The sequence below is a fragment of the Pongo abelii genome, chromosome 5 (assembly GCF_028885655.2).
Source record: "Pongo abelii isolate AG06213 chromosome 5, NHGRI_mPonAbe1-v2.0_pri, whole genome shotgun sequence".
Lineage (NCBI taxonomy): Eukaryota > Metazoa > Chordata > Mammalia > Primates > Hominidae > Pongo > Pongo abelii.
Genome location: NC_071990.2, coordinates 105,526,670 through 105,546,546, shown reverse-complemented (window position 1 = coordinate 105,546,546; position 19,877 = coordinate 105,526,670). Strand labels below are relative to the sequence as shown.

The 19,877-nt window shown below is 37.6% G+C and overlaps 1 long non-coding RNA gene across 1 annotated transcript in view; it reads left to right on the top strand.

Moving 5' to 3' along the window:
* The window catches only part of LOC129060012 (uncharacterized), a 162,187-nt gene extending 150,440 nt beyond the window's left edge, over positions 1-11,747 (top strand). Inside the window, exon 3 of the long non-coding RNA XR_008526319.1 lies at positions 11,503-11,747. This is a non-coding gene — a long non-coding RNA (uncharacterized LOC129060012). The remainder of the gene's footprint in view (positions 1-11,502) is intronic.
* Positions 11,748-19,877: the final 8,130 nt, after the last annotated feature.

Here is a 19,877-nt window from a genome sequence, read left to right as displayed (position 1 = left end):
TAAGCTGGTTTGGTAGCATACTTTTGCGTTAGTCCTAGCCTTTCTGTGCCACAGTTTCTTCACTTGTATATGTTTGACAATTGAACCAGATGATTTTATTTCTGAATAACAAGGGAATTTATTGATGCATAAGTGGAATGTCTAGAGGTAGAAATGGAGGTTTGACCCAGAAGCTTAAAGATGTCACCAAAACACATATTTTCCCCAATTCTGAATTAGATGATCTTTGAGGTGACTTATATATACACAATTATCTAAATTCCTCATGTGTTATTGTAAGCCAATTCTATTAATACTATCTTCAGTAATGATGAAGAATATTCAGCCACAGTTCTTCCAAAAATAACTCTTTATTAAATCATATGAAATTTTAAAGATTTGATTTTATCTTATTATTCTCCAGTGCTAAATTTACTTATTTCTTTAAACCATAGCATTACATTCAAATGCTATGTCACATAAATCTTATTACACATAAAATTCTGCAAGAAAAAAACACATACATGCATTTTTGTCCATATGATGTGACAATGGTTTTACAAAGCTTTTATTTCAAAGATAAAAACATCTCGATTGGTTCTTAATTTGACAAAACAATCTCAGAGATTCAGACTATTGACCCTAGATAAGTTGAGCCCCCTGAAGATGATTTCAGAAGTTTGTTTTCAGTATCTATTTGGACAAAGTGAATGTGACATGGAGATGACCATGTTCTCAGAAAAGATTTCCCCTAAACATGCAGCAGAGGTCTTCCTTCTGGACACCCATTAGGTGGCCAATATTTTCTCATTTCATTGATCCAGATCCCAGCATATGTTTTCCAAACAGAACAGAAAGTACTCTGTTGGCATGCTGGAGGAATGAAGCCAATTAGTCCTCAGAAAATCCTGGACTCTATTCTGTCATGGTAGTTCTATACAGCAACTCATTAAAAATAATACGAGTGCTATGTAAAACCTTCTCTGGGTATTGATTTCTACTTCTCAATATGTTGTATTTGAGCCAGAGCCCTTATTTTTTCCACATTACGGGCTATCACTTCATCCGTGAAGCCAAAGAAATGTGTTTATTTGGTTTGGTTTCATGTGTGTGTGTGTGTGTGTGTGTGTGTGTGTGTGTGTATTTGTGTGGCGTGGTGGATAATTTCCAAAGGAATGATTGTGGTGTCTCATATTAACTTTGTCATTTCTTTGTGTTATTAAACTACAGAAGTTAGCCAGAGACAGAAACCACATTACAGACAGATGTTTGTAATCCTTAATACCAAAATGATCTCAAAATAGGTATTTAGAAGCTAATAAAATGCAAATACAGTCTGTTCTATGCAGCATATACGCTATTCTTTATTTTCTGTCTTGTGAATTCTCCTCCTCTTCCATTTTTCTGAAACTTGTTAAAGATGCTGGGCCTTAGCCACTAAGGTCCCAAATCTCTTCAGTTATCCACGAATCTGATGCTGGCTAATCAGTGATAGGGAGTGCCCGCAGTGCCCCCAGGCCTCTTCCCACTCCCTGCTGTCTCCACCACACTTCCAATGAGAGCTCAGGTCTCATTCGTCCTTGACAGAGGCCATGGACTGAAAGTGCTAACTGTGCACTGTGATGGCTCAGTTAGTGATGAGGTCACCTGTGGCTCAAGGCTCAGGGAAGACCCCCGACTGCTTTCAGCTAGGTCAGTGACCAGCTGTCAGTGGGAAGAGTCCCCTGTCAGTGCCAGGTTGGGGGAGACTCGGAGCTCTGACCCGGAGGGGAAAAGGTAGAGCTTCACAAGACTTGCCCTATTTGCATCCTAATGACAGAGAGTGAGGTGACTTTGGGAGGCAGCCCCTGTCTTCAGACCTCCCACAAAGAAGCAGATGCATTTAAGGGGAGGGGAACTGGGGGAAAGACAGAGCTCTCTTCCTTTGTTGATTCACTGCCTGATGCTAATGCTACTTTAAAGGCAGAAGCTTTCCTTTATTAGGAAATGTACTGTAGACTAGGGCTTAATATTGCTTTTCGTTGATTTCTTTTTTTTAAACTTGGTCTCATGAATCCTTCAGCCTGATGTTAGGTAATTTGGAAATAAGAAAATGAACAACTTAGGTTTTTTTGCAGAGTTAGAAAGTGGCTTTTAATCCTCTAATGTTTTCTTCAGTCATCACCAAGCTTTAGTGAAGAGAACAGCCTGAAAAACAGAAAGCTCTGCAATGATTCGGCAGTGTGTGCTGGAGAGACAGTGCCTGAGAGCATCATAAACACGAGGGGAGAGTCACTCCATAAATATGCGGGTAGTTATTTATTACAAAATAAATTATGTATTGACATGAGGAATTACACCATAATTTTCTGTTTGAGATGGTACCAAACTAAATTGATTTCTATCTAAAAGGTCACATGGAATGCTGGCTTTGTGTTCCTGTCATGACATTTGCCTTATTGGCATTCAGGTGCATTCCCTCTGCTTCATGCAATCACTGTCTCCTTTCACTGTGTTTACAGATAATCCAGCAACTTTGCAGACCAAAAGGCGTTCTGAATATGAGCCCACAAAGCATTGAATCAGACAGCCTCCTGCTTACAGAGTTTTCAGCACAGTTCAGCCATAAGGCAAACATCAATAATTGCTTTAGAAGGGAAAGTGACAGGAAATTGTTCATAATTTGCCATCACAATAATTAAGAGTGGCTAGGACTATTGCAACCACTATTTAATTTCTCCTTCTTTAAAATTAACTCTGTTATTGTCACCAACTGCTCTGTGGTGAGGCCCATTAACACTGTTTGTCTGAGGGCTTCTATTCCTAGGAACAAATCATTCGCTCACCTTCATGTCAAATCAACGATGCATTTTGATCCAAGCTATTTTACATTTACGCATTTACAGTAAGGACTTGCATAAGCTTTAAAAGAATAGCCCAATTGCTAAGCTGTGGTTGAGCGCGGCTCTGCAGGCTTCTCGTGAAACATACTGTACTGTATATAGTTTAGAACAAATAGCCAGGAGCCTTAAAGCCAGGGGGAAAAAAAGGAAAATAAACAGTGTTTTAACCATTGTTCAGTGGTTTTCATGCCTGATTTGGTAGGTAAAGGTTATCAAAAGTCAGTTCAAGTGTGCTTAGAAAGCACAATGACATCTCTCAACTCCCTTGGCAGGCATCTCATGAAGGCGAGCAGGTTATAGGAGGCCAAAATTAGAAGCCCCATCTTTGGTAAATGAACTGATTAGTGTCATCCTATGTCTTTGCTGCCCACAGCAAGAATGGCTGAAGTTTTTGTCCTGGGTGTCATACTTAAAGTACTATCTGAGGACTCCCAAATCACGCTGCTGTCTGCACTCCTCTCAGGGCTCAGAATATCCTGCCTCTTATTGCACAAATTTGTGTGTCAACCTCACCTCTTTTACTGAGCTTTAAGCCCTTAGAGGTCAGAATTTTGGATGCTCACAGTCCCCTGCATGTAGCAGAAAATAGTTGCTAAATAAATATTTGTTGATTGAATGGATGGATAATTGACACTGCTCACACAGGAGTCAGGGGAAAAAAATCTCTCCACCATAGGTCCAGTGGGCTATTATTGTCTGTCCCAACTCATAAACACACTGGCTACAGGATTGCAAATTAGATTCTACTAGAAGGAAAAGGAAGCACATTACTCTTAAATGAAAGTTTTGCTAAATTCCTCATTCATTAGTTCAACATAATTTGTTGAATTCTTAGCATCTGCTAGGCATCATTTCAGGCTCTTGAGATTTGTGAATGGTCATTACGATTCATACAGTTGTGGAGCTTACATTCTAGTTCAAGCAGTCACATAATAATAAGCATAATAAGTAAATTGAGCAGTGTGCTGGAATGGGACACATGCAATAAAAACAATGAAGCAGAAGAAATGAGATTGGGGTACTGGGGTAGAATTTGGGTACAGATGGGTCTCAATATTATTTTATTTATTTCTTATTTTAGAGGCAAGGTCTTGCTCTGTCACTCAGGCTGGAGTGTAGTGGCACCATCGTAGCTGACTGCAGCCTTGATCTCCTGGGCTCAAGCAATCCTCCCACTTCAGCCTCCCAAGCAGCTGGGACTACAGATATGTGCCACTATGCCCTGCTAATTTTAATTTTTTTTCTTTTATAGAGACAGGATCTTGCTACATTGCCCAGGCTGGTCTTGAACTCCTGGCTGCCAGTGATTCTTCTGCCTTGCCTTCCCAAGGTGCTGGGGTTATAGGCATGAGCCACCACTTTGCATGGCTGGTCTCATTTTTAAATAATGTCAGCAGGGTAGGCCTCATTGAGATGATAGCATTTGGGAAAAGACTTGAAGTCAGTGTGGAAGTTGCTATGTGGCTGTGAGAAGAGCATTCAAGGCATGGAAATGCCTGAGCAAAGGCCCTAGGTTGGGAGCATGCTGAAGTGTCCCAGTAACTGCCAGGAGGACACCTGGATTGGGGCAAATAATGGGAGCATAGCAGGAACCAAAGTCAGACAGGTAGTGGAGTGGCTCATCCAGCGTTTGGCAGACAATCGTAAGGCCTTTGACTTAAGCTGAGTGAGAGAGTTAATTTAATTCACTCCTTCCTTTGTACCTGGAACTCCCATAGCACATTTATACCTATCCAGCAGGTCTTCAAATAATGTCGTTTTGTTCAATGTTGTTTTATTAAAATGTTGATGAGAGAAAACAATCAATTTCCGGCCAGGATCATGGTCTGTGTGCAGCTTGCACATTCTCCCCACGTCTGCGTGGGTTTTCTCCAGGTCCTCTGGTTTCCTCCCATATCCCAAAGCTTTGCGTCTTTGGTTAATTCGTGTGTCTACATGGTGCCAGTCTGGGTGAGAGTGTATGTGTGTGTGTGTGTGTGTGTGGTTGTGCCCTGCGATGGGATGGCATCCTTTCCAGTGTGGGTTCCTGCCTGGCACCCTGAGCTGCCAGAATAGGCTCTGGCTACCCACAACGCAAACTGGAATAATCAGATAAATAATTATTTTACTTGTTTTTATTAGTCTTTTAAAAATGTATGTATAGCTCACATTTATGTCCATGTTTGATATTAGAAGTGTTTTCGATCTTTATTTGGAAGTTTGGTGATATTTGTGGGACCAGAAATAATGCCATAGAAACTTAATTCTTGTTTATGTCTATTAGTCTATGGTAAATTGGTTTTGTTATACACCATTTTGCTTAAAGTTGCAGTTTCCAAGAACCTATTCACAATGTTAGGTGAGGACCTACTGTATTTATTTCAGCAAGCAACACATCACATTTCCCCTGTTAGACTCTTAGGTTCTCAATGTTATTTTCCAGTATTATTCTTCTCTGGCCCAGAGAATGAATGCACATTATAAACATTCCATTACTGTTTGTTGAATTGAAATATAACAAACAAGTCACAGTAGCAGGAATCACACAATGTTGTAAAATAAACATACCCCAAGTCACAGGTAGGAGGCCAATGAGTTGATTTAAGAATGTGCTGCATACTCTTGAGCCATAGGCTAATATTTTTCTTCTGAAATTCACTGTTCCTTTTGTTTTGTGCAGTTTCCTCACCACCCTCTGTTGGCTGCTCCTACAGTCAACTGCAGTGCTGATGTTGACACTACCCTTCTCCCTAGGGTAGCTTTGGTGATTAAGCTACTGGTCTCACGAGCTAGGCCTCTTGATCGCAACCACGGATGCACATTGTAGTCACAGGAGAGCATCTGTAAAATCCTAGTGCCTTGGCCTTCTCATAGAGCAGTTGAACCAGAAGTTCTGAAGGTGAGACTCAGGCATAGGTATATTTTAAAAATTCCTCAGGTCATTGTCATGTCAAGCCAGGGTAGAGAATCATTGATCTAAGGCTGTTGTAAGACTTTCAGAGGTGGACCAAGCTTTCCATGAAAATTTGAACTACAACAAAGAAAATATGGAGAATTTCCACCCAAATCTGTTGATTCCTGTCAGTGACTCAGCTTTTGTATCCTGGTGGCAGCTCAAGGGTGTCTTGTTATGTTTATATAGGTGCACGTGTGTTGGTGAAAGGAGAGAGGTTTGAAGGTTACCTGTTTGCCAGGATAGCAATGTGTTTGTAAATCAGCCCACCTGCAATACATATGCTGAATCAGGAGCCAGTTCCTAGGTTTTCTCAGACAGGAACACATAGCTGGCTGGTCCCGTCAAGGTGAACATCCATTCCGGGAAGCAGTTGTACTGGCCACGTATCCCCATGGATGAATGAAACTACTTTTCATCCCAACTGGGTGCTCCCCATAGGTTGAAGACTCCTCCTTCATGGTTTAACACATTCAAGTCTTGCAGTTGGGAAGGCATGCTTGTGGCCCCAATTTAGGCAACCTGTGCATCGTCCGATTGCCTAGGGCTTAGATGTAAAGTGCTGGCTACTCCAGTGTAGCTGATCCTCAGCAGCCCCGTGATCCTGCTTTCCTTTAACCTAGGTGTGAGCGCTGGTGGTCTTCGCTGTCAGCCTTGGTCATGTATACATTTTCTCCTCACAAAATTGTAAAGCAAGTCTTTCAATATATTGGGGAATAGATCTTGCTTTTTAAATATACTCATTGTCTACACAATTCTCAGGGCCAGAATAGGCCATGCCCTATAAGGCTTTCTGAATGTGTGATGAATTTAATGCTGTCACATCTTCATTTCCCCTTTATTTGTTTTTAACTGAATACTTCTGGAGTATCTACTGTGTACTATACTACATCCTGGGAGCACAACCTGAGTAAGACTCTCTTCCTTCAGCTCACATTCTAGACAAGGAAATGGACACACACACAGATAATCAGCACACAATACAGGAGCTCACCAGGCATGGAGAGATGGGAAGTAGACAGAGGGCCTTTCAAGGCTATGAACACCATGAATTCAAAGTCAGGGAGTTAGGAAAATGCATCAGGGTTTGGAGAGCAAATGTATTCTTGAAATAGAGGAAGTAGAAGGGATGGTGGTGGAGGTGAGGCTGGAAGCATAGGTTGGGATTATAGTATAAAACATCTTCGTGACACGTTAGAGAATTTGAATTTGATTCTGAGACGCTAAGGTGGGGTAAATGAAAAAAAAAAAAAGAAATACTTGAACTTTGTGGTTAGAAAAACCTGATTGAATTCTAGCTCTGCCACTTACTCATTATATAATATTGTGCTAATGATTAGAACTAGCACAGTCTCTGTTCGTTGTCTGTAAAAATAAACATAACACCTAGCTTGCAGGGTTAGTATGAGGGCTACATGAGACAGTGCTCATGACAGTACAGACAGCTGCATGGTAGGTTTTAGAGCTATGTCATCCAACACAAGAGTCACTAGTCACATGTGGCTTCCTAAATTAACTGAAATTAAATAAAATTTAAAGAGTGGCTTTCTGATATGTGCTAGCTACATTTCAAGTGCACAATAGCCATATGTAGCTAGTGGTTGTCACACTTGAAAGCCCTGATAGGGAACATTGACATCACAGAGAATTCTATTAAACAACATTGCTCTAGAGGGATGTTTCCTTGTCTTTCTGAAAGCATCAGCATCTTAACTGATGTAGTTAATCTGTTGATAGTATGTGCTATGTTGTATTATATTAAAAAGTCATTCTTTAAAATAATACTTGGAAATGGGCTCAGATCAAAACTGAGTTTCCCTCTGAGATGTCAGTCAAGAGTGCATATACAGCTCTGTGCTGTCATGCACATGCTACCCTCAGCTCTCTCTTGCAGCCATGCTGCCTACCCTGGCTCCCTGACTCTTGGGTTGGAATTATACTGGTTTTATTGGACATGGCTGGAAAACTGCTCCAGACCTGAGACACACGTGTTTCCCTGGATAACTTACCCTGGGATGTGACCTGTATTCGCTATGAGATTGCCTGTAGGAGTGACTCATGCCATTTCAGATAACAGCTTAATTCATCCTGTTCCCTTTACTAAGGTTTTGTAACCCAGAACATCAGGGATGATGGCCATTTCTGGTGACAGGTAGACATCTGCACTGAATTTTCAATTCCATTCAACTTAGATCACTTTCCCAGAAAGAGTATATTAACTTCCAGTTTCTACTTAACTTGAGTTTTGCTCAGGGAGTTATAGCTGAACTGGTAAGTACAGGTTCTTTTACTACATGAAACAGTTATTTTCAAGATTAAAAAATTTAGGGGGCCTGTTTGGAGGATTGAAGGTGTAAAACTTTGTTGGTAAAATAAAATAAATAAGTAAATAAAGGTTTCCTTAATCACCTTGGAGAAAAAGAAGGGTTCTTGCTGACAGTTGTATCATGGTACTACATTGCTATGTAATTTATTTTGTACATATAATTGACTTTTACTTGGGAAGCAAGAAAGCCACATGGAAATGTTAAAAAGAAGCCAAGTGAGAGATCAGCTGAGAGAAGTTAAATCCATCAATATGCAAATATAATAAAGGGAAGGGAAACTGGCATTTGTTGAGGGGTATATGCAAATGTAGTAAGTTGCCAGAAGGGAAGTTCTTTTCATTCTGCAGTGACTTGGGGGAATTTTGAAGAATTGGCAGAGCTTTAGCTGGCTATGAAAAGTAGTTGGAATGAAGGCAAAAAGTGGGGAGGGATTTTAGATAGAGAAGAGGTGCAAAGTTGTAGAGATGGATATGCACCTATCCTCTTTAATGGGAAGTGAATAGGCCATTGAACACAAACTGCAGTATGTGGATGAGAAATAATTGGAAAGTAAGTTTAGATACTCAGCCTAGACTAGGTAAGAAGGGGCAGACCTTGAATAATACAGTAACCATTAAACATAAATTTGTTTATTGCATACTTTGGGTCAGGCAATGAGCTAAAACATTTTTTAACATACATTATTGAATTTAATCTTGACAACAATCCAATGAAGTAGGTATTATCAATCACATTTTATAGATGAGGCAACTTAAATTTAGAGAGGTTAAATAGTCTTCCTAAGGCTAAAGTTTTGGGAGACAATTCTTCATGGGTTTCTTGCATTTCTGTACATCTTGACAGCAGGGCCACTGACTGTGTTTGTTCTGGACTACATTTTTCGTGGATATTTGCATAGAAAATAGCTTTGAAAGATAGAGATCATGTCTCCTTCTGAAGCAAAAGGCAGGTTTATTTATAGTTTGGCATTATGAGATAATGTGTCAACCTAGAGCCAAGTATGAGCAGGCTTACTGTCCATTATAAAAGATTCAGGTTCCCTGAGTACAGGGTTCCTCTCCTGTAGTGTTACCTACTGCATGTGTGTATAGGAGTCACCTGACCCTTTTACATTGCCCTCTGGAAATTGAGGCTTGGGAAAGTGGTGTGAGTGGTCACACTTCAGGTACTTACTGCTATTGCTGTAAGTAACAAAATACTTTGTCTCTGACCCCAGAGTTTTGTATCTTCTAGAATTTATGAAACTGTGGCAAACCAATTTGTTAACTTGCAAATAGGCTAATTTCTCAGACCATTCATAGTTCTTAACTTAAATAGTGAAATAACCTTAAAACGCTTCAGAAATCAACTATTAGGTGACAAGGGCCTGTACTAGAATGGTTTGAAAGGAACAAAATTGATGCTAGAAGTACAAAGGAAGAAATAGAAAGGACAAAACAAGGTTTGGACAGAATATTTTGGGATGAAGTGTTGGGCAAGAGGTGGTCAGAAATTATAAGGTTAAAGGAGATATGAAAATTCTGAGCTTGAGAGATGAATATGGAAATTAATAAACTGGTTCTTGGAAGAACGGGTGGCAGCTTGTTTTGTGCTTTTAGAATTTTACTTCTCTGAAGTTAAAAACTGGATATTTAAAAATTCTCTGCATAGGATCTTAACAGAGAAAACATGCATAAAATATATCAACCAGATCTCCCCTTTCCTCACTTCTTCTCAAATCTGTGAGTTAGAGCTGTTGAGAGGACCTGGAAAGTACCTACTTATGGTTGGCATCTGTGTGTGTGTGAGGTTGCAGAGGGGAAGAGAAGAGAGTGGTTGGGGCAATGGCCCAGGTGCTTTTGAGGCCATGTCAAGGCATTCTCAGGCTGGCTGTAGGCTGTGTCTCACTCCTAAGGAGAGCGCTTGGCTCCTAAGCACTGTTTTTTTTTTTTGGCAAAAATACCACTGAAACTATGCTGGGTGAATGCTTTACTTTTTAAATTTTTCTGTTTTTTTTTTTTTTTTTTTTTTTTTTAACAGCTTCTCACTCTGTTGCCCAGGCTGGGATACAGTGGTGCAATCTCAGCTCACTGCAACCACCACCTCCTGGGGTCAAGCAATCCTTCCACCTCAGCTTCCCAAGTAGCTGGGACTACAGGTGCATGCCACCATGTCCAGCTAATTTTTGTATTGTTTTTGTAGAGACAGGGTTTCACTATGTTCCCAGGCTGGTCTTGAACTCCTGAGCTCAAGCAGTCCTCCTGCCTCAGCCTCTCAAAGTGCTGGGATACAGGCGTGAGCCACCACATCTGGCCTGCTTTGTTTTCTTAACTGTGAACTTTTTTTAAAATAAAAAAACTTGGATGAACTTTTTTTTTTTTTTTTAAATGAAAGCACAAAATGTCATTTAATGTTCCTTCAGTATCCCTTATAATGTCAGCAATTTGGCTGGGCACGGTGGCTCATGCCTGTAATCCCAGCACTTTGGGAGGCTGAGGTGGTTGGATGACGAGGTCAAGAGATTGAGACCATCCTGGCTAACACGGTGGAACCCCATCTCTACTAAAAATACAAAAAATTATCCAGGCGTGGTGGCACACACCTATAATCCCAGCTACTTGGGAGGCTGAAGCAGGAGAATTGCTTCAACATGGGAGGCAGAAGTTGCAGTGAGCCAAGATCGCGCCACTACACTCCAGCCTGTGTGACAGAGTGAGACTCCATCTCAAAAAATAAAATAAAATAAAATAAAGGCAACAATTTAAATATTTTTACCTTTGTTGTCTATATAATATTTTGGGGGGGAGTTTCCTAAGAAGCAATAAAAGGCACATTAAAGGAAAGGCAAATCCGTTCCATCTATTTGTGTATTATCATCGCCGAGGCTCCTCTGCTTTAATTAATTATCAGTACAGAAAATCATATTAGGTTGTATTTTTGGAACAATAAATCCTCCAAGAGAATCCACGTTGATGAAATCTGAGGGGCACAGTTGCAAAGCTCACTCTATCGCATTCCTTAAGGGAAAAGAAGATTTCTCAGTGTTTGCTATTTCTGAATCAGTTGCCAATGTTTGGTGCATTTTGTTCCCTGACACACATTTCCTTAGTGAGTGGCAAATTACGCAGTGACAAGATTATGTTGCTGTCCTCTCCGGGAAGTCTGTGGAGCCAACACTTCACGCATCTCTGACTGGAGTCTAAGGTGACTTGAGAACATAATAGCACCATTTAGTGGCAAAATGATTTTAATCTTTAAAAAAGGTGGCATGGTGTTTATTAGGTCATTTTAAGAGCTATGGATTAGTCAGCCATAAATGTACTATGTAGGCATGAATCAGTTTTTCTTTCTTTCTTTTTTTGTATGTATCACTTTTAACATCTCTTGTATCTATGGATAACAGGTTCTCAGGTGAAGCGCCAAGTATGTCACTGAAAGCCCAGTGGAGTTAAGTGTGCAAAGTCAGTCTGAACATATGCTGTAATGGATTTGACCTCAAATAGCACTACAAAGAGAAATTGCAGATAACCATCTGAACTGACTTCTGAAGCTTGTAGTTCTGACTCCTGCGATACAGAGAGAAAAGTGAGACCAAACAGGTTGGAGCAAACAACTCAGAGAGACCAGAATGAATATGAGTCTAACTTTAAAAGTAAATAAAATTAAATAAAAATGATTTATTCTATAGCTCTTTGTCTTTTATTGGTTCCCACACAATGTCCACACAATAAGCAGTTTTCAGCACATGTTATACTTTTTCTGATCACATTGGTGTCTGTTAAAATGAATATTTGATCAATATTAAACATATGTATAAAATATGAAATCAGTGAAACCTTAGACTTTAAGTGTTACACAACATAGAGGTGACTGAGTCTTACCCACTACCCGGGAGAAAAAATAGTCTTAACAACAGTAATTTAGGCTAAGAAATGAATGCTTCCTGTGATGGGCATCTCGGTAGTTTATGGTTGGTTACTATTTAAAATTGCAGATATTATGAGATATTATAGTAAGCATTACTTACGCCATTTTTTGCCATGGCCAGCCTATTGATAGCATCTACACTACTTTGACTGCCGAGATCTACTACTGTATATGTTTGAAGTCTTTATTTTACGTAGTCCTTTATAATCAATAACTAGTATTTGTTATATGGTGAGCTAGACTAAAGTCTGAAGCATATGGTCATGAAACAGCTTCAAGCTAAGTGGCTTACCAGGCATTCAGATCTGCTACCTTGATCTTATGTTACCCAAACCTGTAGATAATATGCTCTAATCAGCTAGGCCATAGGAATTTTGTATAGACTCTCACCCATGTGAACATAAACATACACACAAAGGCCTCCCTATTTGGAAAGTTATTCAATGGTACTAGAAAAGGGACTATAGAGATCATATGGATTATGTGATTTTGGATTTTGCTATTCTATGTACAAGCATACAGGTACACTGTAAAATAAGGAATAACGGAAATATAAGAGCAAAAGTTCCAGGAATCATAGAAAACAGGGAGATTTACCAGACAAGGCAGAGATACATTAATTACATTGATTTAACTTGAGGTTACAATGAACTCTGATTTTTTACTTTCTTTTAAAATTGTTTTCATTTGTAGTGAAATGGCTAGGTTTTCACATGAAACATTTTTGAAATCATTTGTTACCTAGTTGCAGCAATACATTCTTATAAGTATCAAATTATGTGCCAGTAGTTATGGCTGCTATGCTGAACAGTTATTTCTAAGTAATGCTTGCAAAATACTCTACTTAATGTAATTCGTTCCTGTAGTTGTAGATCTACTGATGGCACCCTTTAGAAAAATGTTTCTTTACAATTAACTCTCATGGTGAAGATGGAGCAAAATGGCTTCCAAGTCGTCTTGTATTGTCTTCCTCTTTTCTGCTGGGTTTTTCCCTCCTGTTGTTTACAGTCTGAGACCAGTGGAAATACAAGATCATGCCAGACATATGATGATGCTAAGAGGAGGCACAGTTGCATGTATGCAAAATGTCAAGCCCTAAGCTGCCAGGTTTGCATTTTGTTTGCAAATGATATAGAGCCAAAATGCTGAGTGTGCTATTGTAGGCCTGAACTTGCTCTAGCTAAAATAAACAGATAAAATAAGTGGTAGCCTGGAATAGAGGAAATGTTTAATATAACTGCCAACAGAAATATTCAATGCTATAAAACTACAATGTGAAGGCAAACATATTTACAATGGACATTATTTGGATAATTTTTTTGTGTTTCTTGCTCTAATTTTGGAGACTCAGAGCAAAGAACAGACAGTATGTAGAGAAGCATCTGAAAGTGATAGTTTCTGTTTGTTTTGCCGCATGTCTGAGAGTGAAGCGACTCAGCCCCAGTCATTATCATTTTGCTGGTTTTTTAAAAGTGCTTTTTCTTGTTTTATGGAACATGCAGAGCTAAGTGCAGCAGCATGAGTGACACTGTGCCATGGGGTGGGAAGTTGAAGTCATTGAACACTCTGAATTCCCTCAGTGTGTCTCAGTGGCAGAACCCCTTGTACTAAATATGTGTGTGCTGTTCCACTGAGAAAATGTTCAATAACATTCTGTGTTTCTCATTTCATACCTATGGAGAAGCAGCTCAGTGGCTGCCTGTCGAGTTTCATTGTGGAGTACAGATGGTCTGGTTCAAGGTTCTTTCAAAGGCACACAGAGAAAGAAGTTATGTTTCTGCTTATTTTTCTAAAATTATGTGCGTTTTTTTCCTCTTAAAATATATGCTTTGCACAGTCAAATATGATGTTGTTTTAATTTTAATGTAGGTAGAATACATGAAAACTTTAACAATTCTTCTGAAGAAGTAGACATGAGGACTGCCTTCTGCCAGTCAATCAAGTAGTATATATAAAATCAATTGTTGTATTTTCTCTAGTCTCTTCTGGGTTAATGCTGAGTTTGTATATAATAAGAATATATATAGTTGCACTTGCATTGTGACTTTTTCTAAATGCAGCTAAGTATCTCTTGACTGACTGAATTACCTCTTTTGAAGATATTGTTAGTGAATGCCTCAGTCTGTGAAAGTAAAGGAATTAGCAGAAAGATAAAACTAGATGTTAATAACATACAGACAATATTTTTAAATACTTCAAAACATTAGGAAAAGTCCTTGGAACAATTAGATAGTTGACATTTCATAACACATTTGTTAAATGGTTAAGCACTGAATGGAGAAATGTCCCTGCTGTTTCATAAGCAGTTTTTGGCAAATGATCTCTTTGCCCAAGTTATACCTGTGTCCAGCCTTACACTTGTCAGGAGACTATATCTTTCAATGGACTTTTAGCTGGTAAGGGAATATTAACCTCTTTTATCATATGTAAAAAATTTCTTCTCTTCAAAGCAGAGAAATGGTATGCAGTTGACTTTAGCTTTCTTGCAAGAAAAGTGTGATGGTGTATTGTGTTAGAGGATATGTAAATGGAACTTGAAAACTCACCTGTGGATTTACCTATGAACACTACTTGAACTATCTCCAATGGCTTGAAAAGAAAATCATGACAACTGAAACTGAGAATGGAAGAGAAAAAGTGAAAATACAAACAATGTAAAGGTGGGAGTGCAGCTTTAAATGGAGAAACACATTGTAATATAAAGTGACTTCACTGAGTCCATTTCCTTTCTGAAAATAAGCTTCTATTTCATATGTAATTATTAAATAAAAAATAGAGCAAAAAGGGGAAAAGCAGTTTAGGTTCTGGTCATATGTCAGAACACACAAATGCCAACCCAACACAAAACAAGCAGACAGATGACCTCTTGCCCTAGATTGTGGTAAGTTATTTGTTTGATAGATGGTTTTGAGTTCACCATACTGATGCTTTTGCATTGTTTATAAAATACATTCTATTTAAATAGGAAGTATAGACAAGCTGTTTAGCAAAGTACTTCAGAATATTTTGAAGCTACATCACAAATTAAGATATTCAGTTTTTTTTTCTCCTTTTGGAGGAGAATGTTCCAAATACAAAATTGATGAGAGTGAGATTCTTATGTATAAAATAAATTTGACTTGAAAGGAATCTCTGCCCTCAAGTGGAGTTGAGATTTGGGTTTATTAATATAGAAATTACCTTGAAGCCAGGTGCAGAGTTTTTAACCACATCAGTCATTTATGAAGTTAATGATAACATGCTAATAAATTGCTTGTAAGGGGAAGCTTTGTTCAGAAAGAAATAAAGAAAGAAGAAACACTTTGATGATTGGTGTTGATCATGGAAAAAAAATGTTCCTACAAGGACTGAATGACATTGGCTTAAAAAAATAAGCAGAAGTTAATAGAATCAAGGATAAAAAGCAAAAATAAAAATGCAGGGTGCCTGACTAGGAATGAGGGTGATAAAAAAAGAATTGGCTGCTATAATTGACCAAAAAATATGTTCAGATATATGAATATGTTTGACTCTTTTTAGGTTTACTAGATTAAAAAGTCAAATAATAGATTTGTGAGTGTAAGCACAAGTTATAGTCATCATTGGTGAGCTGTTGTGAAAAAACAAATCCAGTATATTCCTAGCTTACATTAAGGACAGAAGTGAAAGAGATGGGCCTGAAAACAATCTATCTTGACACCAGTCAGAAAATTACTAGGATGTTGTGCTTCATCTTCTTTCATATGCTTTTAAAGTCATGTGGCTAAAGGAAATAAGTTTATAAAAGCATATCATAGATGTTAAAGTTTGGAAAAGGGTCAATTGGGTTGAAATTGTTAAGTGATGTAGAGTTTTTATGAGGTAAATGTATGGTAATTGTTTCTGACATCCATAAGCTGAACTACTCATTAGTTAATAGTATGTTTATGGAAGGCTAATACATGGGCACTTTGCCAGGTATTACATGGGGTTCAGAAAAGTCTTAGCAGTCTTTGTTGTAGAAGAAGTTTGCAATCTACTCATGGAAGACATACCAGGCATTAAAAAATTAACAATAAAATAAAGTGATGTGGCTATTGATTATAAGAGCCATAGAATTTGACAAGAAAAGGGGTATTAGCATGATTTGCTGGAGAGGGCTTCTTAGAAACTATGGTTTATTTGGGTTTGCAAAATAAGCAAGACTTGGGAGGAGGGTTGAGATAAGAACATTTTGGCGAGAGATGCAAGGTGAGAGGAATGTGTATACAGACAAAGGAGCAGAGACGGTTGGCGAGAGTGCAAAATGTTTATTTTGGTTTCAAACTGATGTAAATACAGTCCTGAATTCTGAAAGTTTCATATTTATTTTTGTTGGGATTGCCACATTGTGTGGTAGATAAATATATATGTCTGGCAATGCTGAAGTTAAAATGAAGAAAATTCTGGTCTCAATATTTTAAGATTAGAAATGACCTTAAATATATGTCAACTTCTCATTTCACGTGTGAGATTTAAAGAGATGAAGTTAATGATGAAGGTTACCCATCTTGTTAATCCTAGGATGGGGATGAAAGTCAGATCCCTTGATTCCAGGCTGGTGTTATTTTTGCTAACACCCCCTGAGTTTTTTGTATGAAATGAAATGACGATTTTGATCCTGTTTTTAAAGACTTCTTTCATACTTTTGAACCAATTTTTTAAAATTTACTGGTTACCATCCTTGGAAAACAAGTCTGATGAAATTTACAAGCAATTGCTGATCATAGGTGTTTATGCATTAAATCCATTGAGATTACTCAGGGGTGAAAATTCCTTGTGTCGTTAGTGATATTCTTAAGCGATCTGAAGGCTATCATCAGAGCAAAGAAAAATTAGTTTTAGATTTTCTTTATTGATATATGTTGACCTTTTAATCCCACTGATCGACAAAGTCACTGAAGATATGTTCTTTCTTCCGTGGCTCCCAGCCCTGGCTGCCTTCCATACTCATGTCAAAGGTGCTTTACATTCTGCTGCTGCTACCATTTTCTACCAGCTGGCAATGGGCTTGTCTGTCCATTAGTGGTGTGGAAAATGATTAATAAGCTCCCCAACCCCACACCCGAAAAAGGAGGGGCTCCAAATCATTCATAAATGCACAGGGATGAATTTATGCACAGGAGACAGTGACCTCCTTTGGTACAGTGGCCCCATGGGCACCTAGCAACTGAAATATAGAATGAGATGTTCTCATGCTAATGTGGAAAACCTGAGAGAAAATGCAAAATTCAATTTCACTTATCATTGTGTACACTTATAAATTTTAATGTTGTTTTTTACAATTCAAATTAAGGCTAGGAGATATAATGGGCTACCTTTTAAGGTTTTTGAGTGGGTTCAATTTTTATTTATGTTACTAATGCCAAACATTATTCTAAGACTCATTCCCTCTTGAGCTTGTCCATCTGTTATGTGACCTGAACAACCTTCCTTATTCCTTCTATATTTATAGAATTTTCTTTCTTGGTTGAATTAAAAACAGAAAGAATAAAACAGCCTTCTTTCATTTAAAGTGACTAACAGACAACCATAATTATATATATATGATCATATATATACATGTATATGATGTTCTTTCTGCTAACACCTGCTGAGGCCATAATTATATATATAATTATATTAATTAAATATACGATTATATAATTGTATATAATACATAATTAATTATATATAATAATCTCTCCTATATATACATATATAATAATAATCTCTCCTATATATATAGGAGGGAACTGTTCTTTTCCCAACGCACATCATATCCTTAATTAATATAGGCCACCTGAGGCATTAATAAGTATTTTGCATTAAAAGAATTGAAAACGGAAGGTAAACATTAGGAAAGGAGGGTCACACAGTGAATGGTTTCAGGAATAATTCTAAAAATATCTTAAAACTATAAGAGCAGTCATATTTATAAGGTACCCACAAGATATTGTTTTATTTTGAATTAGATTAAGTAGTTGGAAATTTTTTACCACTGAACCACTTGGAAAATCACCATTTTTAAAATTTAATTCACTCCAGTTGGCTAAATCACTTGATTGCTCTGCATTCTTCAAAGGTGCAATAGTCATCACCATTTGATTCAGTAAAAAGCAAAATCCTTGACATAGATGAGATGGGGCCATCTACAAATTATTGATTAAATGACTGAATTTTTTTTGACTTGATTGATTTAGTATCATTTTTATTCAATTTTTGGGCTTCTTTAAAAAGAGTCAGGATGGTCTACAGTAGAAGAAATATCAAGCTGAATATTGAATTTTTCTCCTGATTGTTTAGTTTTCTGGAAGATCTTGGCTAAATTTCAAACCCCAAGTTTCCTATCTGTAAAGTAAGAGCAGAACAACATAATATAAATATCTGTAAAGATAAAATAATACACATAAAACATTTTGAACTTCAAGATGCTATAGATATTTATTTCATTGATATTACAAGTATCTGAATTAGTTTCAGAACTTTTTTTCTGTCATTTTTTTCCACACTCTAATAATGCTTCTTTGCAATGCCTATGTTTTCTTCCTCTTGTTTTTCTCAACCACTTTGCTTCCTGTTTCTTTTTTCTTTTTTGCCTTACTTTTACCATTTGAAGCTATGAGGTTTCCCTACGAATATCGTTCTGCCTATGTGCTCGTTTCCCTCTTCATTGTCAGGATGATCGCTAGCGTCCTTAAGGATGGTTTTAAATTTTCTTTCATGGACATTGGTATATTTGAACTTGCCATTTTTTTTTTTAAGATATCATTATATACTATACATTTGAACTTCTTTTGTGTATGTGCATCACATCCAACTATGGTGTGTGGGTGCAGTTAGGGAAGGAGAGTATGTTCTATGAGAATTTGCACTTCTCTATGTTAGACATTAATGAGTTTAGTAAAATGCATTTTGGAGTTCAAAGATGGAACCAATTTTTAGTAAAGTTGTGAAATCATGACTCTCTGGAAGGCCTAGAGATAAGAGGCAAATCTGTAGGTTCTGGCTCTTTGGTAACCCCATGAACAATAGCCACAGTGATTGTGCTTGTGGTGTACATTCAGCACACGTTTTCTGTCTCCCCATTTAGCCTTGACCTTTGATCTTTTCTGTAACAGAACTATGAGCATATTGTCTGACCTCTTTAGGAGAGGCACTGAGGAGCCACAGGGAAACTAACATAGAGATTTATCCTCATAGCACCTCTTTGTTGATCTTGTGGCTGCCCTGATTAAACATAGTATTTTTATTTATGAAGAACTGTTATGGAGACATTGTTTATTAATTTAAAAATCTTTATTGAAGATGTACTATAAATAAATCACTGTTCAAGGTGCTAGGAATACTTTAACGAAAAGGGAGGCATGATTATAATCTAACAGGACTACCCTTAGTTTTGTTCCTTTGGGTATAGGTCATGAAGATTAGGGAAATCATGGGACCATTGCTTGCAGGAGGTTATTTTCATTTGAAACTTTGACAGATCCTGTGGAAATACCTGTTTAGTATATTTTATTCTTTGCCACCATTTTTGGAAATAATATATTAAATTTGCATATTTTTTTCTTCTCTGTTCACATTGTCAATCACAGAGTCATGGAGTTTCAAAGATAACAAAATTTGCAATTTTAGTATACTCTATGAAATCATACAGAGATTATTTCTGTATTGTTCATTTTAGAGAGAAAAAATTGTATTTTATTTTCATGGGGCCTTGCAAAACAATGCTAACAAAGTTTTTCTGGCAGTGGATAAAGAACTGTTTTCCTGAATTTCTTGATGCATTTTGAATCCACAATAATGTTGCATTTAAATGATTTTTAAAGTTGTCCTCTGTGAATTTACTAATTCATTTGTCTATTTATAATTTTT